The following is a 5,867-nucleotide window of genomic DNA, read 5'->3' as shown; positions in this document are numbered from 1 at the left end:
TAATTTATGATTTATTGACCCTTTAGATAATTTATTATTATTATTATTTCCAAAAGTTTTGGAAATGATTTTACCACCCTCGTTATACCCTAAACATTTGGTACATTAATTACGCCTCTTGATAGCATGAAAAACTACCTCACATTTATAACTTTGTGTTTATTTATAAGTTATATAGTTTACTAAAAATTTAATTACTCATCTAATTTTTTATAATAGAATTAGACTTCCTAAAGACTTAAACGATTCGTTAGTTAGAATATCATATTCAACCGACGTTAAGTATTTTAATAATACACTGTATATTGATTAAAACGACGTTAAAATCTGAATTCGTACTAACAAGTTTAACTTTAATTTATGTATTTTTGAATTTTTGCACTTTTAATACATTTTACTTGACTTTTAGTCTTACTATTATTGTTGATTATTATCTAGCTATTATTATTTTTCCAAACCGTTGAAAGATATATATTCTTTTTACAATTTATTGTTATTATTATCTATTATTATTAGTTGAGTTGTATTAATTTAATAATCTTAAAATATTTGCATGAAAGTCGTTACTATTATTAATTATTTAATCAGTTAAAATAAACATTAATTTTGAACTAGTAATTAATTTAAGATAATTTCAACTACAAATTGAAAATTTTAAGAAATAGGAATGAAGATTGAACAATTCGGAAAAATTAGAAAATACAAAATGATATTAAATTGTATATTTAAAATGTAAAATTTATTAAAGGAAACATTAAGTAGATAATTAATCTTAAAAAGTAAAAACGAAAATTATCCAACCATAAACATAAATTTTCTTTTTAATCAAACTCTTATCCTTTTATCCATGTGTAGTTAACAGATACTATATAACAGTTAATCTATATAACTCATATTTCAATTGAAGACAGTTTAAACAATTTGAGATAGTTATGTTTTCTTAAAAGTTGAAATTTTTATCAACTTTTTTAATTACTCAACCTTGAACAATCCTTCTTTTTTTTTGCTTGAAAGTCAAATTTGATTTAAATTTTTGTTACTACTAAGTGGGTTGTATAAAATTTTAAAACCAACACTTTTTTGGTAAAAAGGTAATTTGAATTTAATTTCTAGAAACACTTTTAAGTTAATGAGACTTCAATTTAGTTCATAGTTCATGAAGTTTGCAATTAATTTTTGTAGAACAAGGTGGAAAGTAGAGTTAATTAATTGGCCTAACATTTGTGAAAAAAATATGAAAATTGTAGTTAACATATGCTTCTTATAATTTTTTGTTGTGTCTAATGTATGATACTGTATAATAACGATACTTTTTTTTTTTTAATTCTAACATTAAAGTTAAATGAAATCTGAATGAAGATTAACACGAGGCGTGTACATCAAATAAAGTAATCAATATTGATATCTTATTAACTATCAATCTAGAAAGGAATTTGAAAGGTATGAATTTGAAAAATAGGGTGTGACAAATTTGTGAATGTGTTGAATTAATGAATGAAAAGAAGATTTAGAAAGCTAAAAGTGGCATATGGTCGAAACGTGTCCCTTGTACCAACCGGTCGGGTCGAGTCCTTTTAAGAACGCCACGTTTCCATCTTCCGCCTTCTCTTTTCTCAGATATTTCTTTTCATTTTTTAAAATTTCACCCATGGGTCCCACTCCCCAACACGTACTCAATTCTCATTGGCCATCAAAAGCTATAACCGAATAAACAAAAAAAGAAAAAGAAAATTCTCTCTATTTTATTTATTTATTATTTTTGTAATCTCGTATTCCAGGATTCCGACACGTGTCAGTAAGCTATGTCGTCTTAATATTTAATTGGGAAATTGTTATTTTAAAATAGGGACGCCTCACAGAGTACACCAAGGACCACATGCGTGTCAAAAAGGAAGTCTCTCTCTTGTTGCGCTGCTCCAATATTATTGGGCCACGTTTCCACCACCTCCCCAAACTAATTCCATACGTGTCTTCTTCCGATCAAACCACTCTTTCTCAATCAACGGCTCTCATTTCCCTTTCCACTACGTCACGCACTTTACCACCTCCTTCCATCTTTCTCACTCTCTCTTCCCCTAATCTCTATTTTTCCTATTTCCCCTTCTTTTCTATCTCACCTTCCTTTTTAAACCATCCTCCCTCCCCGGAACCACTCTTCTCTTTTCATCTGCTTTCCCTTCGTTGTTGTTTTTTTTTTTTTTTCTTTTTTAATTTCAATTCCGTGGCCGGCTTTAAATTTAATCAATTGCACTGCGGCTGAGGCTAGGCAAGGAAGAAGGAGGGAGATTTGTTGAATTAGTAATGGAGGAGATTTGTTGTAAAGTTATGAGTGAGAGTGAGGCGTCGTCTTCTTGTGAGCCGAGCTCGCGAGTGGCTAGACGTCGGAGAATGGAGATCAGGAGATGTAAATTTGTTACCAGGGTTGATCCGTCCGAGACGGAGACTGTTTCGAAACGGCAGAAGCTGGAGGATCGAGCTACGTCCATTTCTAGAGATTGTGATAACGCGGTTCAGAATTGTGATTCGGGAGAAGAAGAAACCGTTGGGAGATTTGTGGTTGGAGAGGTTTCGACCAAGGAGGTTTCGATTCCTCTGTCTAGGGAATCTTCTTGTGGGGTAGTGGTTCCGAAATTTGGATTCTCTTCTGTTTGTGGAAGGAGGAGAGAGATGGAGGATCGGTGGCGGTTCATCCATCGCTCTGTTATACGGAGAAGAGAGCTAGTGATATGTTGCACTTCTTCGGTGTTTACGACGGCCATGGCTGTTCTCATGTAAGATCTCTAATTACTTAATTATTCTCTTGAACTGTAGTTAATTAGCTTTAATTTCTGTTTGATTAGTAGAAGAAACAAAAGGAATTGCAACTTGGTAGTAAAATAATTAGGTCATTGACTTTCTTCTTTACGGCGAATTTTTGGGGATATTTACGGGAGGTTTTTCCGGTGTGTTAGGTGGCGATGAGGTGTAAGGAGCGCTGCATGAACTGGTAAAAGATGAGCTAGATAAGGATGAGAAGGAAGACGCCGCCGGTGCGGCGGAGACAGAGGCGGAGACGGCGTCGCGGTGGGACCGTACTATGAAGAGAATCTTCTGGAGAATGGACAACGAAGTTGTGGCGCGAAACAATGAAGAAGTGGTTGCGAACTGTAGATGCGAACTACAGTCGCCGGATTGCGATGCCGTTGGATCTACCGCCGTTGTCGCAATTGTGACGCCGGATAAGATCATCGTGGCCAACTGCGGCGATTCCAAGCCGTTCTCTGCCGTAACGGAAAGGCCATCCCTCTCTCCTCCGATCACAAGGTTAGTACTCAGATTTAAGTGCTAATTAATTGATTAATCCTCCGATTTTCAATTTCCAATAATCAACTGTTTTAAAATCTTACAGCCGGATCGTCCGATGAACTTAGCCGGATCGAGGAAGCCGGCGGACGAGTGATTTACTGGGACGGACCGAGAGTCCTTGGAGTTCTCGCCATGTCAAGAGCCATAGGTAAGCAAAATCAAATCAACGAGGCGCTGACTTTAACCCACCGAACAACAAAACTCTAACGATGAATTTGATTTATTTCAGGCGATAATTATCTGAAACCGTATGTGATATCGGAACCAGAGGTGACGATAACGAATCGTACGGCGGAGGATGAGTGTTTGATATTAGGAGCGATGGACTATGGGATGTGGTGCCGAATGAGACGGCGTGTGGAGTGGCAAGCATGTGCTTGAGAGGGAAGGCGGAGGAGAGGTCGCCGGTGTCGCCGTCGAGTGAGGCGGAGACAGCAGCAGAAGGGGAAGAGAGAGGAAACGCCGACAAGGCCTGCAACGATGCGTCGATGCTGCTGACGAAGCTGGCGTTGGCTAGGCACAGTACGGACAACGTGAGCGTTGTTGTGGTGGACCTTAAGAGGGACGCTTACCCTTAGTATCTCTTTTTCTTTTCTTTTCTTTTCTTTTTTTCCCCATTTAGTACAAAGAATTTAATTTGAATATTTCAGATTAAAAGAAGTTTTTTTTTCTTCTTCTAGAAATTAGAAAAGGGAAAATGGAGTTTTATTTTAGGTAATTTCTCTTCTTGAGAATCTTTTTATCTTTTGAAAAGAAAAAAACAAACAAAACAAAAGTGTAATTAAAAAGTTATCAATATCAATTATCAATTATCAATGTCAATGCATTCTCATGGATTTCTCAAAATTTTCATATAAAATTATACATCAAATATCTTATCGTTATCGTTATTGTTGTCTAGGGTTATTTTTTATAGAATTATATTTTGATGATTGGTTTAGTATTGTGGATTGATGAATGGCATTTATAGGATGAAACTATATTTGAACTTATATTGAATGCTCCTTCTTCTCAAGGGAAGGAGGTTTCATTAATTCAAATTTAGATGGAAATTGAAATTAATTATAGTTAATTGTCAATTTATTTGAGGTTTGAAAGGGTGGCTTTTTGGACGGTTAATATTCTTTCGAGTGACGTCGAAATGACTCTGATTTGTCTTTGAGATTTGTTAAGTGACGTCCTCATAATTTAAAGTAACCAAATGTTTTTTTTTTCTTTGAAGAAAATGCTTAATTTTTATAAATAATATATACGGATTTAATTTTCTCTTAAAATTTTAGAAGATTTGTAAGATATTTATATAAGGTAAAAACATTAAAGAAAAAACAGCTTAGCACCAATTTCTTTTTTGCTATGGTAATATGAGGAGATCACATTTAGATTTGTTAGGACAAATAGTCTATAATTACCTCTTCTCTTCAAATTCTCTTGGGAACTTTTTTCTTTATACTGATTCTCTCTCTCATACACATTCTCTTGTTCCTGTAGCTTGTTGATTATAGTGAACGAGGTGTTGTGTTAATGAGAAAGTAATTGGCAGATCATTACTCACGGAACTTTTTAGGTTTTTAGATCTATATCATGAAATGATTTGTAGAAGTTTGGAGAATATGTGTAAAAAAGTGAGTAATATTAAGGAATACAGCGAGAAAAAAAGGATATGTATTATTCAACATTAAATTTTAGGATAAAGTGCAAAAAAAAAACATCCCTAGAGTATATAATTATAATTGTAGTTATATTTACACTCCAAACTCTCAATCATAACAATTGGACCCTAAATTAAAAAAATGTTAAAACTAGATCTTTTAAACTTACAGTATCTGACAAATTGTAAGTTTGATGGTCCAATTAAAAAATATTGCAAATTGTGATGCTGAGATTAAGCTCCAAAATTTATTTCTTTCAATATTTGGGTTAAATTTTGAAAGCAAACTAAATAAATAAAAAAACACTTCGATTATTGGAACTAAATGATAACGTATTAAAGTATAATTAAGCACCAAACCATTACATTATTGGAATTCATATATAATTGAAGGATGAAAGGGGAATTCTGAAGAAACTCTATTATGTGTTTGGCTTTGGAACTGTAGCTAAAAGAATTAAATAGCCTTAATTACATTATGAATTGGTTGATGATGTATGAAGATGCCAATGGGCTATTTCAAAGTCAAATATATGAAGTGGGTGATTCAAATGTCAAACATTAAACTTTAAAGTGATATAAAAAGGAAAGGAAATGCATATTTAATGGGATAATTATGACCATAATAAGTGATTAGTCTATTCTCATTTTATGTAATCATGTTTGCCTTTGTTGATGAAATTGAGGGAGAAAGGGGACTCAAACAAGCCCCATCTACTAGTTTGATATCAGTTTTCAAGTTCGAAAGACTGAACCCCTTTTAACTGGTTTAATATTTGCGAAAAAAACGAGAAAGTATTAAGTGGCTTAATGGACTTGAATTATAAATTCCAAATATCGACCAAAATAGGAAAAACAATGTAAATTAATATAA

General features: G+C 33.5%; 1 pseudogene; it reads left to right on the top strand.

Moving 5' to 3' along the window:
- The first annotated feature begins 2,274 nt into the window (after positions 1 to 2,274).
- On the top strand, positions 2,275 to 4,171 carry LOC116403779 (annotated as a pseudogene).
- The last annotated feature ends 1,696 nt before the right edge of the window (positions 4,172 to 5,867 follow it).

Source organism: Cucumis sativus, chromosome 1 (genome assembly GCF_000004075.3).
Source record: "Cucumis sativus cultivar 9930 chromosome 1, Cucumber_9930_V3, whole genome shotgun sequence".
In the NCBI taxonomy this organism is placed as follows: domain Eukaryota; kingdom Viridiplantae; phylum Streptophyta; class Magnoliopsida; order Cucurbitales; family Cucurbitaceae; genus Cucumis; species Cucumis sativus.
Note: the sequence above shows the minus strand (reverse complement) of the source record. Positions and strands in the feature narration are given on the sequence as shown.